Source organism: Tachypleus tridentatus, unplaced genomic scaffold (genome assembly GCF_004210375.1).
Source record: "Tachypleus tridentatus isolate NWPU-2018 unplaced genomic scaffold, ASM421037v1 Hic_cluster_1, whole genome shotgun sequence".
NCBI lineage: Eukaryota > Metazoa > Arthropoda > Merostomata > Xiphosura > Limulidae > Tachypleus > Tachypleus tridentatus.
The window spans coordinates 10,154,554-10,175,272 of record NW_027467777.1 but is presented as its reverse complement, the minus strand read 5'-3'; positions in this window follow the sequence as shown (position 1 = coordinate 10,175,272).

Sequence of the window (20,719 nt, the reverse complement as noted above, 5' to 3'; positions counted from 1 at the left end):
GACATTCTGGTAATGTTTATATAATAAATCAGAATTGTTTGTGACTACAGTTCTAAGAAGACATTCTGGTAATGTTTATATAATAAATAGAAATGATTTTGTGACAACAGTTCTGAAGACATTCTAGTAATGTTTATAAATAAATAAGAACTGTTTTGTGACACCAGTTCTGAAGACATTCTGTAATGTTTATATAATAAGAAATGACATTTGTGACTACCTGGTTCTAGAAGACATTCTAGTAATGTTTATATATAATAAATCAAAATAAACTTTTGGACCTCGTTCTGAAGACATTTGGTGATCATTTATATAATAAATAGAAATTACATTTTGTGTTACCGCAGTTCTAGAAGACATTCTGGTAATGTTTATATAATAAATAGAAATGACATTTTGTGACTACATGGTTCTTGAAGACATTCTGGTAATGTTTATATAATAAATAGAGCCCATTTTGTGACTACAGTTCTAGAAGACATTATTGTAATGTTTATATAATAAATAGAAATTACATTTTGATTCTACACGTTTCTGAAGACATTCCTTAATGTTTATATAATAAATAGAAATGACATTTTGTGACTACACAGTTTTGAAGACATTCTGGTAATGTTTATATAATAAATAGAAATGACATTTTGTGACTACATGGTTCTGAAGACATTCTGGTAATGTTTATATAATAAATAGAAATGACATTTTGACGGTTGAATGCCATTGGTAATGTTACATATTGTAATGCCCAAAGACATCTTTGTAATATACAAGGCAATTCTGAAGACATTCTGGTAATGTTTATATAATAAATAGAAATGTACATTTTGTGACTACAGTTTCTAGAAGACATTCTGGTAATGTTTATATAATAAATAGAAATGACATTTGTGACTGACAGTTCTGAAGACATTCTGGTAATGTTTATATAATAAATAGAAATGACATTTTGTGACACACACAGTTCTGAAGACATTCTGGTAATGTTTATATAATAAATAGAAATTACATTTTGTGACTACAGGTTCTGAAGACATTCTGGTAATGTTTATATAATAAATAGAAATGACATTTTGTGACTACAGTTCTGAAGACATTCTGGTAATGTTTATATAATAAATAGAAATGACATTTTGTGACTACACAGTTCTGAAGACATTCTGGTAATGTTTATATAATAAATAGAAATGACATTTTGTGACTACATGGTTCTGAAGACATTCTGGTAATGTTTATATAATAAATAGAAATGACATTTTGTGACTACACAGTTCTGAAGACATTCTGGTAATGTTTATATAATAAATAGAAATGACATTTTGTGACTACAGTTCTGAAGACATTCTGGTAATGTTTATATAATAAATAGAAATGACATTTTGTGACACAGTTCTGAAGACATTCTGGTAATGTTTATATAATAAATAGAAATTACATTTTGTGACTACACAGTTCTGAAGACATTCTGGTAATGTTTATATAATAAATAGAAATGACATTTTGTGACTACACGGTTCTGAAGACATTCTGGTAATGTTTATATAATAAATAGAAATTACATTTTGTGACTACACAGTTCTGAAGACATTCTGGTAATGTTTATATAATAAATAGAAATTACATTTTGTGACTACAGTTCTGAAGACATTCTGGTAATGTTTATATAATAAATAGAAATGACATTTTGTGACTACACGGTTCTGAAGACATTCTGGTAATGTTTATATAATAAATAGAAATTACATTTTGTGACTAACAGTTCTGAAGACATTCTGGTAATGTTTATATAATAAATAGAAATGACATTTTGTGACTACACGGTTCTGAAGACATTCTGGTAATGTTTATATAATAAATAGAAATGACATTTTGTGACTACACGGTTCTGAAGACATTCTGGTAATGTTTATATAATAAATAGAAATGACATTTTGTGACTACACGGTTCTGAAGACATTCTGGTAATGTTTATATAATAAATAGAAATGACATTTTGTGACTACACGGTTCTGAAGACATTCTGGTAATGTTTATATAATAAATAGAAATGACATTTTGTGACTACACGGTTCTGAAGACATTCTGGTAATGTTTATATAATAAATAGAAATGACATTTTGTGACTACACGGTTCTGAAGACATTCTGGTAATGTTTATATAATAAATAGAAATGACATTTTGTGACTACAGGTTCTGAAGACATTCTGGTAATGTTTATATAATAAATAGAAATGACATTTTGTGACTAACAGTTCTGAAGACATTCTGGTAATGTTTATATAATAAATAGAAATTGACATTTTGTGACACACAGTTCTGAAGACATTCTGGTAATGTTTATATAATAAATAGAAATGACATTTTGTGACTACACAGTTTTGAAGACATTCTGGTAATGTTTATATAATAAATAGAAATGACATTTTGTGACTACACAGTTTTGAAGACATTCTGGTAATGTTTATATAATAAATAGAAATTACATTTTGTGACTACACGGTTCTGAAGACATTCTGGTAATGTTTATATAATAAATAGAAATGACATTTTGTGACTACACAGTTCTGAAGACATTCTGGTAATGTTTATATAATAAATAGAAATGACATTTTGTGACAACAGTTCTGAAGACATTCTGGTAATGTTTATATAATAAATAGAAATGACATTTTGTGACTACAGTTCTGAAGACATTCTGGTAATGTTTATATAATAAATAGAAATACATTTTGTGACAACAGTTCTGAAGACATTCTGGTAATGTTTATATAATAAATAGAAATGACATTTTGTGACTACACGGTTCTGAAGACATTCTGGTAATGTTTATATAATAAATAGAAATGACATTTTGTGACAACAGTTCTGAAGACATTCTGGTAATGTTTATATAATAAATAGAAATGACATTTTGTGACTACACAGTTTTGAAGACATTCTGGTAATGTTTATATAATAAATAGAAATTACATTTTGTGACTACACAGTTTTGAAGACATTCTGGTAATGTTTATATAATAAATAGAAATTACATTTTGTGACTACACAGTTTTGAAGACATTCTGGTAATGTTTATATAATAAATAGAAATTACATTTTGTGACTACACGGTTCTGAAGACATTCTGGTAATGTTTATATAATAAATAGAAATTACATTTTGTGACTACACGGTTCTGAAGACATTCTGGTAATGTTTATATAATAAATAGAAATGACATTTTGTGACTACACAGTTTTGAAGACATTCTGGTAATGTTTATATAATAAATAGAAATTACATTTTGTGACTACACAGTTTTGAAGACATTCTGGTAATGTTTATATAATAAATAGAAATGACATTTTGTGACTACATGGTTCTGAAGACATTCTGGTAATGTTTATATAATAAATAGAAATTACATTTTGTGACTACACAGTTTTGAAGACATTCTGGTAATGTTTATATAATAAATAGAAATGACATTTTGTGACTACAGTTCTGAAGACATTCTGGTAATGTTTATATAATAAATAGAAATGACATTTTGTGACTACACAGTTCTGAAGACATTCTGGTAATGTTTATATAATAAATAGAAATGACATTTTGTGACTACACAGTTCTGAAGACATTCTGGTAATGTTTATATAATAAATAGAAATGACATTTTGTGACAACAGTTCTGAAGACATTCTGGTAATGTTTATATAATAAATAGAAATGACATTTTGTGACTACAGTTCTGAAGACATTCTGGTAATGTTTATATAATAAATAGAAATTACATTTTGTGACTACACGGTTCTGAAGACATTCTGGTAATGTTTATATAATAAATAGAAATTACATTTTGTGACTACACGGTTCTGAAGACATTCTGGTAATGTTTATATAATAAATAGAAATGACATTTTGTGACTACACGGTTCTGAAGACATTCTGGTAATGTTTATATAATAAATAGAAATGACATTTTGTGACTACAGTTCTGAAGACATTCTGGTAATGTTTATATAATAAATAGAAATGACATTTTGTGACTACACAGTTCTGAAGACATTCTGGTAATGTTTATATAATAAATAGAAATGACATTTTGTGACTACAGTTCTGAAGACATTCTGGTAATGTTTATATAATAAATAGAAATGACATTTTGTGACTACACGGTTCTGAAGACATTCTGGTAATGTTTATATAATAAATAGAAATGACATTCTTTGTTTATATAATAAATAGAAATGACATTTTGTGACAACAGTTCTGAAGACATTCTGGTAATGTTTATATAATAAATAGAAATGACATTTTGTGACTACACAGTTCTGAAGACATTCTGGTAATGTTTATATAATAAATAGAAATGACATTTTGTGACAACAGTTCTGAAGACATTCTGGTAATGTTTATATAATAAATAGAAATGACATTTTGTGACTACAGTTCTGAAGACATTCTGGTAATGTTTATATAATAAATAGAAATGACATTTTGTGACTACACGGTTCTGAAGACATTCTGGTAATGTTTATATAATAAATAGAAATGACATTTTGTGACTACACGGTTCTGAAGACATTCTGGTAATGTTTATATAATAAATAGAAATGACATTTTGTTACACGGTTCTGAAGACATTCTGGTAATGTTTATATAATAAATAGAAATGACACGGTTCTGAAGACATTCTGGTAATGTTTATATAATAAATAGAAATGACATTTTGTGACTAACAGTTCTGAAGACATTCTGGTAATGTTTATATAATAAATAGAAATGACATTTTGTGACAACAGTTCTGAAGACATTCTGGTAATGTTTATATAATAAATAGAAATGACATTTTGTGACAACAGTTCTGAAGACATTCTGGTAATGTTTATATAATAAATAGAAATGACATTTTGTGACTACACGGTTCTGAAGACATTCTGGTAATGTTTATATAATAAATAGAAATTACATTTTGTGACTACACGGTTCTGAAGACATTCTGGTAATGTTTATATAATAAATAGAAATTACATTTTGTGACTACAGTTCTGAAGACATTCTGGTAATGTTTATATAATAAATAGAAATTACATTTTGTGATTACACAGTTCTGAAGACATTCTGGTAATGTTTATATAATAAATAGAAATTACATTTTGTGACTACACAGTTCTGAAGACATTCTGGTAATGTTTATATAATAAATAGAAATTACATTTTGTGACTACACAGTTCTGAAGACATTCTGGTAATGTTTATATAATAAATAGAAATTACATTTTGTGACTACACAGTTCTGAAGACATTCTGGTAATGTTTATATAATAAATAGAAATGACATTTTGTGACTACACAGTTTTGAAGACATTCTGGTAATGTTTATATAATAAATAGAAATTACATTTTGTGACTACACAGTTTTGAAGACATTCTGGTAATGTTTATATAATAAATAGAAATGACATTTTGTGACTACACGGTTCTGAAGACATTCTGGTAATGTTTATATAATAAATAGAAATGACATTTTGTGACTACACGGTTCTGAAGACATTCTGGTAATGTTTATATAATAAATAGAAATGACATTTTGTGACTACACGGTTCTGAAGACATTCTGGTAATGTTTATATAATAAATAGAAATTACATTTTGTGACTACACGGTTCTGAAGACATTCTGGTAATGTTTATATAATAAATAGAAATGACATTTTGTGACTACACGGTTCTGAAGACATTCTGGTAATGTTTATATAATAAATAGAAATTACATTTTGTGACACACAGTTCTGAAGACATTCTGGTAATGTTTATATAATAAATAGAAATGACATTTTGTGACTACAGGTTCTGAAGACATTCTGGTAATGTTTATATAATAAATAGAAATTACATTTTGTGAATACACAGTTTTGAAGACATTCTGGTAATGTTTATATAATAAATAGAAATGACATTTTGTGACTACACGGTTCTGAAGACATTCTGGTAATGTTTATATAATAAATAGAAATGACATTTTGTGACTACAGTTCTGAAGACATTCTGGTAATGTTTATATAATAAATAGAAATGACATTTTGTGACTACACAGTTCTGAAGACATTCTGGTAATGTTTATATAATAAATAGAAATGACATTTTGTGACTACACAGTTTTGAAGACATTCTGGTAATGTTTATATAATAAATAGAAATGACATTTTGTGACTACACGGTTCTGAAGACATTCTGGTAATGTTTATATAATAAATAGAAATGACATTTTGTGACTACACGGTTCTGAAGACATTCTGGTAATGTTTATATAATAAATAGAAATGACATTTTGTGACTACACAGTTCTGAAGACATTCTGGTAATGTTTATATAATAAATAGAAATGACATTTTGTGACTACACGGTTCTGAAGACATTCTGGTAATGTTTATATAATAAATAGAAATGACATTTTGTGACAACAGTTCTGAAGACATTCTGGTAATGTTTATATAATAAATAGAAATGACATTTTGTGACAACAGTTCTGAAGACATTCTGGTAATGTTTATATAATAAATAGAAATGACATTTTGTGACTACACAGTTCTGAAGACATTCTGGTAATGTTTATATAATAAATAGAAATGACATTTTGTGACTACACAGTTCTGAAGACATTCTGGTAATGTTTATATAATAAATAGAAATGACATTTTGTGACAACAGTTCTGAAGACATTCTGGTAATGTTTATATAATAAATAGAAATTACATTTTGTGACAACAGTTCTGAAGACATTCTGGTAATGTTTATATAATAAATAGACATTTTGTGACTACACAGTTCTGAAGACATTCTGGTAATGTTTATATAATAAATAGAAATTACATTTTGTGACTACACAGTTCTGAAGACATTCTGGTAATGTTTATATAATAAATAGAAATTACATTTTGTGACTACACAGTTCTGAAGACATTCTGGTAATGTTTATATAATAAATAGAAATTACATTTTGTGACTACACAGTTCTGAAGACATTCTGGTAATGTTTATATAATAAATAGAAATGACATTTTGTGACACACAGTTCTGAAGACATTCTGGTAATGTTTATATAATAAATAGAAATGACATTTTGTGACTACACAGTTCTGAAGACATTCTGGTAATGTTTATATAATAAATAGAAATGACATTTTGTGACTACAGTTCTGAAGACATTCTGGTAATGTTTATATAATAAATAGAAATGACATTTTGTGACTACACAGTTCTGAAGACATTCTGGTAATGTTTATATAATAAATAGAAATTACATTTTGTGACTACACGGTTCTGAAGACATTCTGGTAATGTTTATATAATAAATAGAAATGAAGACATTTTGTGACTACACGGTTCTGAAGACATTCTGGTAATGTTTATATAATAAATAGAAATTACATTTTGTGACTACACGGTTCTGAAGACATTCTGGTAATGTTTATATAATAAATAGAAATGACATTTTGTGACTACACGGTTCTGAAGACATTCTGGTAATGTTTATATAATAAATAGAAATGACATTTTGTGACTACACAGTTTTGAAGACATTCTGGTAATGTTTATATAATAAATAGAAATGACATTTTGTGACTACACAGTTCTGAAGACATTCTGGTAATGTTTATATAATAAATAGAAATTACATTTTGTGACTACACGGTTCTGAAGACATTCTGGTAATGTTTATATAATAAATAGAAATGACATTTTGTGACTACAGGTTCTGAAGACATTCTGGTAATGTTTATATAATAAATAGAAATGACATTTTGTGACTACAGTTCTGAAGACATTCTGGTAATGTTTATATAATAAATAGAAATGACATTTTGTGACTACACGGTTCTGAAGACATTCTGGTAATGTTTATATAATAAATAGAAATGACATTTTGTGACAACAGTTCTGAAGACATTCTGGTAATGTTTATATAATAAATAGAAATGACATTTTGTGACTACATGGTTCTGAAGACATTCTGGTAATGTTTATATAATAAATAGAAATTACATTTTGTGACTACAGTTCTGAAGACATTCTGGTAATGTTTATATAATAAATAGAAATGACATTTTGTGACTACACAGTTCTGAAGACATTCTAGTAATGTTTATATAATAAATAGAAATGACATTTTGTGACTACACAGTTTTGAAGACATTCTGGTAATGTTTATATAATAAATAGAAATGACATTTTGTGACTACACGGTTCTGAAGACATTCTGGTAATGTTTATATAATAAATAGAAATTACATTTTGTGACTACACAGTTCTGAAGACATTCTGGTAATGTTTATATAATAAATAGAAATTACATTTTGTGACTACACAGTTTGAAGACATTCTGGTAATGTTTATATAATAAATAGAAATGACATTTTGTGACTACAGTTCTGAAGACATTCTGGTAATGTTTATATAATAAATAGAAATTACATTTTGTGACTACACAGTTCTGAAGACATTCTGGTAATGTTTATATAATAAATAGAAATGACATTTTGTGACTACACAGTTCTGAAGACATTCTGGTAATGTTTATATAATAAATAGAAATTACATTTTGTGACTACAAGTTCTGAAGACATTCTGGTAATGTTTATATAATAAATAGAAATTGACATTTTGTGACAACACGGTTCTGAAGACATTCTGGTAATGTTTATATAATAAATAGAAATGACATTTTGTGACTACACGGTTCTGAAGACATTCTGGTAATGTTTATATAATAAATAGAAATGACATTTTGTGACTACACGGTTCTGAAGACATTCTGGTAATGTTTATATAATAAATAGAAATGACATTTTGTGACTACAGTTCTGAAGACATTCTGGTAATGTTTATATAATAAATAGAAATGACATTTTGTGACAACAGTTCTGAAGACATTCTGGTAATGTTTATATAATAAATAGAAATGACATTTTGTGACTACACGGTTCTGAAGACATTCTGGTAATGTTTATATAATAAATAGAAATGACATTTTGTGACTACACGGTTCTGAAGACATTCTGGTAATGTTTATATAATAAATAGAAATTACATTTTGTGACTACACGGTTCTGAAGACATTCTGGTAATGTTTATATAATAAATAGAAATGACATTTTGTGACAACAGTTCTGAAGACATTCTGGTAATGTTTATATAATAAATAGAAATGACATTTTGTGACAACAGTTCTGAAGACATTCTGGTAATGTTTATATAATAAATAGAAATTACATTTTGTGACTACACAGTTCTGAAGACATTCTGGTAATGTTTATATAATAAATAGAAATGACATTTTGTGACTACACAGTTTTGAAGACATTCTGGTAATGTTTATATAATAAATAGAAATTACATTTTGTGACTACACGGTTCTGAAGACATTCTGGTAATGTTTATATAATAAATAGAAATTACATTTTGTGACTACACAGTTCTGAAGACATTCTGGTAATGTTTATATAATAAATAGAAATGACATTTTGTGACTACACGGTTCTGAAGACATTCTGGTAATGTTTATATAATAAATAGAAATGACATTTTGTGACTACACAGTTCTGAAGACATTCTGGTAATGTTTATATAATAAATAGAAATGACATTTTGTGACTACAGGTTCTGAAGACATTCTGGTAATGTTTATATAATAAATAGAAATGACATTTTGTGACTACACGGTTCTGAAGACATTCTGGTAATGTTTATATAATAAATAGAAATGACATTTTGTGACAACAGTTCTGAAGACATTCTGGTAATGTTTATATAATAAATAGAAATGACATTTTGTGACTACACGGTTCTGAAGACATTCTGGTAATGTTTATATAATAAATAGAAATGACATTTTGTGACTACAGTTCTGAAGACATTCTGGTAATGTTTATATAATAAATAGAAATGACATTTTGACACAGTTCTGAAGACATTCTGGTAATGTTTATATAATAAATAGAAATGACATTTTGTGACTACACGGTTCTGAAGACATTCTGGTAATGTTTATATAATAAATAGAAATTACATTTTGTGACTACATGGTTCTGAAGACATTCTGGTAATGTTTATATAATAAATAGAAATTACATTTTGTGACTGAAGACACGGTTCTGAAGACATTCTGGTAATGTTTATATAATAAATAGAAATGACATTTTGTGACTACACAGTTCTGAAGACATTCTGGTAATGTTTATATAATAAATAGAAATGACATTTTGTGACTACAGTTCTGAAGACATTCTGGTAATGTTTATATAATAAATAGAAATGACATTTTGTGACTACACGGTTCTGAAGACATTCTGGTAATGTTTATATAATAAATAGAAATGACATTTTGTGACTACACGGTTCTGAAGACATTCTGGTAATGTTTATATAATAAATAGAAATTACATTTTGTGACTACAGTTCTGAAGACATTCTGGTAATGTTTATATAATAAATAGAAATGACATTTTGTGACAACAGTTCTGAAGACATTCTGGTAATGTTTATATAATAAATAGAAATGACATTTTGTGACAACAGTTCTGAAGACATTCTGGTAATGTTTATATAATAAATAGAAATGACATTTTGTGACTACACAGTTCTGAAGACATTCTGGTAATGTTTATATAATAAATAGAAATGACATTTTGTGACTACAGGTTCTGAAGACATTCTGGTAATGTTTATATAATAAATAGAAATGACATTTTGTGACTACACAGTTCTGAAGACATTCTGGTAATGTTTATATAATAAATAGAAATGACATTTTGTGACAACAGTTCTGAAGACATTCTGGTAATGTTTATATAATAAATAGAAATTACATTTTGTGACTACACAGTTCTGAAGACATTCTGGTAATGTTTATATAATAAATAGAAATTACATTTTGTGACTACACAGTTCTGAAGACATTCTGGTAATGTTTATATAATAAATAGAAATTACATTTTGTGACTACACAGTTCTGAAGACATTCTGGTAATGTTTATATAATAAATAGAAATTACATTTTGTGACTACACAGTTCTGAAGACATTCTGGTAATGTTTATATAATAAATAGAAATGACATTTTGTGACTACACAGTTTTGAAGACATTCTGGTAATGTTTATATAATAAATAGAAATTACATTTTGTGACTACACGGTTCTGAAGACATTCTGGTAATGTTTATATAATAAATAGAAATGACATTTTGTGACTACACGGTTCTGAAGACATTCTGGTAATGTTTATATAATAAATAGAAATGACATTTTGTGACTACACGGTTCTGAAGACATTCTGGTAATGTTTATATAATAAATAGAAATGACATTTTGTGACTACACGGTTCTGAAGACATTCTGGTAATGTTTATATAATAAATAGAAATGACATTTTGTGACTACACGGTTCTGAAGACATTCTGGTAATGTTTATATAATAAATAGAAATGACATTTTGTGACTACACGGTTCTGAAGACATTCTGGTAATGTTTATATAATAAATAGAAATTACATTTTGTGACTACACAGTTTTGAAGACATTCTGGTAATGTTTATATAATAAATAGAAATTACATTTTGTGACAACAGTTCTGAAGACATTCTGGTAATGTTTATATAATAAATAGAAATGACATTTTGTGACTACACAGTTCTGAAGACATTCTGGTAATGTTTATATAATAAATAGAAATGACATTTTGTGACTACACAGTTCTGAAGACATTCTGGTAATGTTTATATAATAAATAGAAATTACATTTTGTGACTACACAGTTTTGAAGACATTCTGGTAATGTTTATATAATAAATAGAAATTACATTTTGTGACTACACGGTTCTGAAGACATTCTGGTAATGTTTATATAATAAATAGAAATGACATTTTGTGACTACACGGTTCTGAAGACATTCTGGTAATGTTTATATAATAAATAGAAATGACATTTTGTGACTACAGTTCTGAAGACATTCTGGTAATGTTTATATAATAAATAGAAATGACATTTTGTGACAACAGTTCTGAAGACATTCTGGTAATGTTTATATAATAAATAGAAATGACATTTTGTGACTACAGTTCTGAAGACATTCTGGTAATGTTTATATAATAAATAGAAATGACATTTTGTGACTACACAGTTCTGAAGACATTCTGGTAATGTTTATATAATAAATAGAAATGACATTTTGTGACTACACAGTTCTGAAGACATTCTGGTAATGTTTATATAATAAATAGAAATGACATTTTGTGACTACACGGTTCTGAAGACATTCTGGTAATGTTTATATAATAAATAGAAATGACATTTTGTGACTACACAGTTCTGAAGACATTCTGGTAATGTTTATATAATAAATAGAAATTACATTTTGTGACTACAGTTCTGAAGACATTCTGGTAATGTTTATATAATAAATAGAAATGACATTTTGTGACTACACAGTTCTGAAGACATTCTGGTAATGTTTATATAATAAATAGAAATGACATTTTGTGACTACACGGTTCTGAAGACATTCTGGTAATGTTTATATAATAAATAGAAATGACATTTTGTGACACAGTTCTGAAGACATTCTGGTAATGTTTATATAATAAATAGAAATGACATTTTGTGACTACACAGTTCTGAAGACATTCTGGTAATGTTTATATAATAAATAGAAATGACATTTTGTGAGTTCTGAAGACATTCTGGTAATGTTTATATAATAAATAGAAATGACATTTTGTGACTACACGGTTCTGAAGACATTCTGGTAATGTTTATATAATAAATAGAAATGACATTTTGTGACTACACAGTTCTGAAGACATTCTGGTAATGTTTATATAATAAATAGAAATGACATTTTGTGACAACAGTTCTGAAGACATTCTGGTAATGTTTATATAATAAATAGAAATGACATTTTGTGACAACAGTTTTGAAGACATTCTGGTAATGTTTATATAATAAATAGAAATGACATTTTGTGACTACACGGTTCTGAAGACATTCTGGTAATGTTTATATAATAAATAGAAATTACATTTTGTGACTACAGGTTCTGAAGACATTCTGGTAATGTTTATATAATAAATAGAAATGACATTTTGTGACTACAGTTCTGAAGACATTCTGGTAATGTTTATATAATAAATAGAAATGACATTTTGTGACAACAGTTCTGAAGACATTCTGGTAATGTTTATATAATAAATAGAAATGACATTTTGTGACTAACAGTTCTGAAGACATTCTGGTAATGTTTATATAATAGAAAAATACAGTTCTGAAGACATTACATTTTGTGACTACACAGTTCTGAAGACATTCTGGTAATGTTTATATAATAAATAGAAATGACATTTTGTGACTACACAGTTCTGAAGACATTCTGGTAATGTTTATATAATAAATAGAAATGACATTTTGTGACTACACAGTTCTGAAGACATTCTGGTAATGTTTATATAATAAATAGAAATTACATTTTGTGACTACACAGTTCTGAAGACATTCTGGTAATGTTTATATAATAAATAGAAATGACATTTTGTGACTACACAGTTTTGAAGACATTCTGGTAATGTTTATATAATAAATAGAAATGACATTTTGTGACTACACGGTTCTGAAGACATTCTGGTAATGTTTATATAATAAATAGAAATGACATTTTGTGACTACACAGTTCTGAAGACATTCTGGTAATGTTTATATAATAAATAGAAATGACATTTTGTGACTACAGTTCTGAAGACATTCTGGTAATGTTTATATAATAAATAGAAATTACATTTTGTGACTACACAGTTCTGAAGACATTCTGGTAATGTTTATATAATAAATAGAAATTACATTTTGTGACTACACAGTTTTGAAGACATTCTGGTAATGTTTATATAATAAATAGAAATTACATTTTGTGACTACACGGTTCTGAAGACATTCTGGTAATGTTTATATAATAAATAGAAATTACATTTTGTGACTACACGGTTCTGAAGACATTCTGGTAATGTTTATATAATAAATAGAAATGACATTTTGTGACTACACGGTTCTGAAGACATTCTGGTAATGTTTATATAATAAATAGAAATGACATTTTGTGACTACACGGTTCTGAAGACATTCTGGTAATGTTTATATAATAAATAGAAATGACATTTTGTGACTACACGGTTCTGAAGACATTCTGGTAATGTTTATATAATAAATAGAAATGACATTTTGTGACTACACGGTTCTGAAGACATTCTGGTAATGTTTATATAATAAATAGAAATGACATTTTGTGACTACACGGTTCTGAAGACATTCTGGTAATGTTTATATAATAAATAGAAATTACATTTTGTGACTACACAGTTCTGAAGACATTCTGGTAATGTTTATATAATAAATAGAAATGACATTTTGTGACAACAGTTCTGAAGACATTCTGGTAATGTTTATATAATAAATAGAAATGACATTTTGTGACTACAGTTCTGAAGACATTCTGGTAATGTTTATATAATAAATAGAAATGACATTTTGTGACAACAGTTCTGAAGACATTCTGGTAATGTTTATATAATAAATAGAAATGACATTTTGTGACAACAGTTCTGAAGACATTCTGGTAATGTTTATATAATAAATAGAAATGACATTTTGTGACTACACAGTTTTGAAGACATTCTGGTAATGTTTATATAATAAATAGAAATTACATTTTGTGACTACACAGTTCTGAAGACATTCTGGTAATGTTTATATAATAAATAGAAATTACATTTTGTGACTACACGGTTCTGAAGACATTCTGGTAATGTTTATATAATAAATAGAAATGACATTTTGTGACTACACAGTTCTGAAGACATTCTGGTAATGTTTATATAATAAATAGAAATGACATTTTGTGACAACAGTTCTGAAGACATTCTGGTAATGTTTATATAATAAATAGAAATGACATTTTGTGACAACAGTTCTGAAGACATTCTGGTAATGTTTATATAATAAATAGAAATGACATTTTGTGACTACACAGTTCTGAAGACATTCTGGTAATGTTTATATAATAAATAGAAATGACATTTTGTGACTACACAGTTCTGAAGACATTCTGGTAATGTTTATATAATAAATAGAAATTACATTTTGTGACTACACAGTTCTGAAGACATTCTGGTAATGTTTATATAATAAATAGAAATTACATTTTGTGACTACACAGTTCTGAAGACATTCTGGTAATGTTTATATAATAAATAGAAATTACATTTTGTGACTACACAGTTCTGAAGACATTCTGGTAATGTTTATATAATAAATAGAAATTACATTTTGTGACTACACAGTTTTGAAGACATTCTGGTAATGTTTATATAATAAATAGAAATTACATTTTGTGACTACACGGTTCTGAAGACATTCTGGTAATGTTTATATAATAAATAGAAATGACATTTTGTGACTACACAGTTCTGAAGACATTCTGGTAATGTTTATATAATAAATAGAAATGACATTTTGTGACTACACAGTTCTGAAGACATTCTGGTAATGTTTATATAATAAATAGAAATGACATTTTGTGACTACACGGTTCTGAAGACATTCTGGTAATGTTTATATAATAAATAGAAATGACATTTTGTGACTACACGGTTCTGAAGACATTCTGGTAATGTTTATATAATAAATAGAAATGACATTTTGTGACTACACGGTTCTGAAGACATTCTGGTAATGTTTATATAATAAATAGAAATGACATTTTGTGACTACAGTTCTGAAGACATTCTGGTAATGTTTATATAATAAATAGAAATTACATTTTGTGACTACACGGTTCTGAAGACATTCTGGTAATGTTTATATAATAAATAGAAATGACATTTTGTGACAACAGTTCTGAAGACATTCTGGTAATGTTTATATAATAAATAGAAATGACATTTTGTGACTACACAGTTCTGAAGACATTCTGGTAATGTTTATATAATAAATAGAAATGACATTTTGTGACTACACAGTTCTGAAGACATTCTGGTAATGTTTATATAATAAATAGAAATGACATTTTGTGACTACACAGTTCTGAAGACATTCTGGTAATGTTTATATAATAAATAGAAATGACATTTTGTGACTACACAGTTCTGAAGACATTCTGGTAATGTTTATATAATAAATAGAAATTACATTTTGTGACTACACAGTTCTGAAGACATTCTGGTAATGTTTATATAATAAATAGAAATTACATTTTGTGACTACACAGTTCTGAAGACATTCTGGTAATGTTTATATAATAAATAGAAATTACATTTTGTGACTACACAGTTTTGAAGACATTCTGGTAATGTTTATATAATAAATAGAAATTACATTTTGTGACTACACGGTTCTGAAGACATTCTGGTAATGTTTATATAATAAATAGAAATGACATTTTGTGACTACACAGTTTTGAAGACATTCTGGTAATGTTTATATAATAAATAGAAATGACATTTTGTGACTACACGGTTCTGAAGACATTCTGGTAATGTTTATATAATAAATAGAAATGACATTTTGTGACTACACGGTTCTGAAGACATTCTGGTAATGTTTATATAATAAATAGAAATGACATTTTGTGACAACAGTTCTGAAGACATTCTGGTAATGTTTATATAATAAATAGAAATGACATTTTGTGACTACACAGTTCTGAAGACATTCTGGTAATGTTTATATAATAAATAGAAATGACATTTTGTGACTACACGGTTCTGAAGACATTCTGGTAATGTTTATATAATAAATAGAAATGACATTTTGTGACTACACGGTTCTGAAGACATTCTGGTAATGTTTATATAATAAATAGAAATGACATTTTGTGACTACAGTTCTGAAGACATTCTGGTAATGTTTATATAATAAATAGAAATGACATTTTGTGACAGTTCTGAAGACATTCTGGTAATGTTTATATAATAAATAGAAATGACATTTTGTGACTGACTACAGTTCTGAAGACATTCTGGTAATGTATAATAAATAGAAATGACATTTTGTAAGTTCTGAAGACATTCTGGTAATGTTTATATAATAAATGACATTTTGTGACTACACAGTTCTGAAGACATTCTGGTAATGTTTATATAATAAATAGAAATTACATTTTGTGACTACACAGTTTTGAAGACATTCTGGTAATGTTTATATAATAAATAGAAATTACATTTTGTGACTACACGGTTCTGAAGACATTCTGGTAATGTTTATATAATAAATAGAAATGACATTTTGTGACAACAGTTCTGAAGACATTCTGGTAATGTTTATATAATAAATAGAAATGACATTTTGTGACAACAGTTCTGAAGACATTCTGGTAATGTTTATATAATAAATAGAAATGACATTTTGTGACTACACAGTTCTGAAGACATTCTGGTAATGTTTATATAATAAATAGAAATGACATTTTGTGACTACACGGTTCTGAAGACATTCTGGTAATGTTTATATAATAAATAGAAATGACATTTTGTGACTACACGGTTCTGAAGACATTCTGGTAATGTTTATATAATAAATAGAAATTACATTTTGTGACTACACGGTTCTGAAGACATTCTGGTAATGTTTATATAATAAATAGAAATGACATTTTGTGACTACAGTTCTGAAGACATTCTGGTAATGTTTATATAATAAATAGAAATTACATTTTGTGACTACACAGTTCTGAAGACATTCTGGTAATGTTTATATAATAAATAGAAATGACATTTTGTGACTACACAGTTTTGAAGACATTCTGGTAATGTTTATATAATAAATAGAAATGACATTTTGTGACTACACGGTTCTGAAGACATTCTGGTAATGTTTATATAATAAATAGAAATGACATTTTGTGACTACACGGTTCTGAAGACATTCTGGTAATGTTTATATAATAAATAGAAATTACATTTTGTGACTACACGGTTCTGAAGACATTCTGGTAATGTTTATATAATAAATAGAAATGACATTTTGTGACAACAGTTCTGAAGACATTCTGGTAATGTTTATATAATAAATAGAAATTACATTTTGTGACAACAGTTCTGAAGACATTCTGGTAATGTTTATATAATAAATAGAAATGACATTTTGTGACTACAGTTCTGAAGACATTCTGGTAATGTTTATATAATAAATAGAAATGACATTTTGTGACTACATGGTTCTGAAGACATTCTGGTAATGTTTATATAATAAATAGAAATTACATTTTGTGACTACAGTTCTGAAGACATTCTGGTAATGTTTATATAATAAATAGAAATGACATTTTGTGACTACAGTTCTGAAGACATTCTGGTAATGTTTATATAATAAATAGAAATGACATTTTGTGACTACACAGTTTTGAAGACATTCTGGTAATGTTTATATAATAAATAGAAATGACATTTTGTGACTACACGGTTCTGAAGACATTCTGGTAATGTTTATATAATAAATAGAAATGACATTTTGTGACAACAGTTCTGAAGACATTCTGGTAATGTTTATATAATAAATAGAAATGACATTTTGTGACAACAGTTCTGAAGACATTCTGGTAATGTTTATATAATAAATAGAAATGACATTTTGTGACTACACAGTTCTGAAGACATTCTGGTAATGTTTATATAATAAATAGAAATGACATTTTGTGACTACACGGTTCTGAAGACATTCTGGTAATGTTTATATAATAAATAGAAATTACATTTTGTGACTACACGGTTCTGAAGACATTCTGGTAATGTTTATATAATAAATAGAAATTACATTTTGTGACTACACAGTTTTGAAGACATTCTGGTAATGTTTATATAATAAATAGAAATGACATTTTGTGACTACACAGTTTTGAAGACATTCTGGTAATGTTTATATAATAAATAGAAATGACATTTTGTGACTACACGGTTCTGAAGACATTCTGGTAATGTTTATATAATAAATAGAAATGACATTTTGTGACTACACGGTTCTGAAGACATTCTGGTAATGTTTATATAATAAATAGAAATGACATTTTGTGACTACACAGTTCTGAAGACATTCTGGTAATGTTTATATAATAAATAGAAATGACATTTTGTGACTACACAGTTCTGAAGACATTCTGGTAATGTTTATATAATAAATAGAAATGACATTTTGTGACTACACAGTTCTGAAGACATTCTGGTAATGTTTATATAATAAATAGAAATTACATTTTGTGACTACACAGTTCTGAAGACATTCTGGTAATGTTTATATAATAAATAGAAATTACATTTTGTGACTACACAGTTCTGAAGACATTCTGGTAATGTTTATATAATAAATAGAAATTACATTTTGTGACTACAGTTCTGAAGACATTCTGGTAATGTTTATATAATAAATAGAAATTACATTTTGTGACTACACGGTTCTGAAGACATTCTGGTAATGTTTATATAATAAATAGAAATTACATTTTGTGACTACACAGTTTTGAAGACATTCTGGTAATGTTTATATAATAAATAGAAATTACATTTTGTGACTACACAGTTCTGAAGACATTCTGGTAATGTTTATATAATAAATAGAAATGACATTTTGTGACTACACAGTTCTGAAGACATTCTGGTAATGTTTATATAATAAATAGAAATGACATTTTGTGACTACACAGTTCTGAAGACATTCTGGTAATGTTTATATAATAAATAGAAATGACATTTTGTGACACAGTTCTGAAGACATTCTGGTAATGTTTATATAATAAATAGAAATGACATTTTGTGACTACACAGTTTTGAAGACATTCTGGTAATGTTTATATAATAAATAGAAATTACATTTTGTGACTACACGGTTCTGAAGACATTCTGGTAATGTTTATATAATAAATAGAAATTACATTTTGTGACTACACGGTTCTGAAGACATTCTGGTAATGTTTATATAATAAATAGAAATTACATTTTGTGACTACACGGTTCTGAAGACATTCTGGTAATGTTTATATAATAAATAGAAATGACATTTTGTGACTACACAGTTCTGAAGACATTCTGGTAATGTTTATATAATAAATAGAAATGACATTTTGTGACTACAGTTCTGAAGACATTCTGGTAATGTTTATATAATAAATAGAAATGACATTTTGTGACTACACGGTTCTGAAGACATTCTGGTAATGTTTATATAATAAATAGAAATGACATTTTGTGAACAGTTCTGAAGACATTCTGGTAATGTTTATATAATAAATAGAAATGACATTTTGTGACTACACAGTTTTGAAGACATTCTGGTAATGTTTATATAATAAATAGAAATGACATTTTGTGACTACACGGTTCTGAAGACATTCTGGTAATGTTTATATAATAAATAGAAATGACATTTTGTGACTACAGTTCTGAAGACATTCTGGTAATGTTTATATAATAAATAGAAATGACATTTTGTGACTAACAGTTCTGAAGACATTCTGGTAATGTTTATATAATAAATAGAAATGACATTTTGTGACTACACAGTTCTGAAGACATTCTGGTAATGTTTATATAATAAATAGAAATGACATTTTGTGACTACACGGTTCTGAAGACATTCTGGTAATGTTTATATAATAAATAGAAATTACATTTTGTGACTACACAGTTTTGAAGACATTCTGGTAATGTTTATATA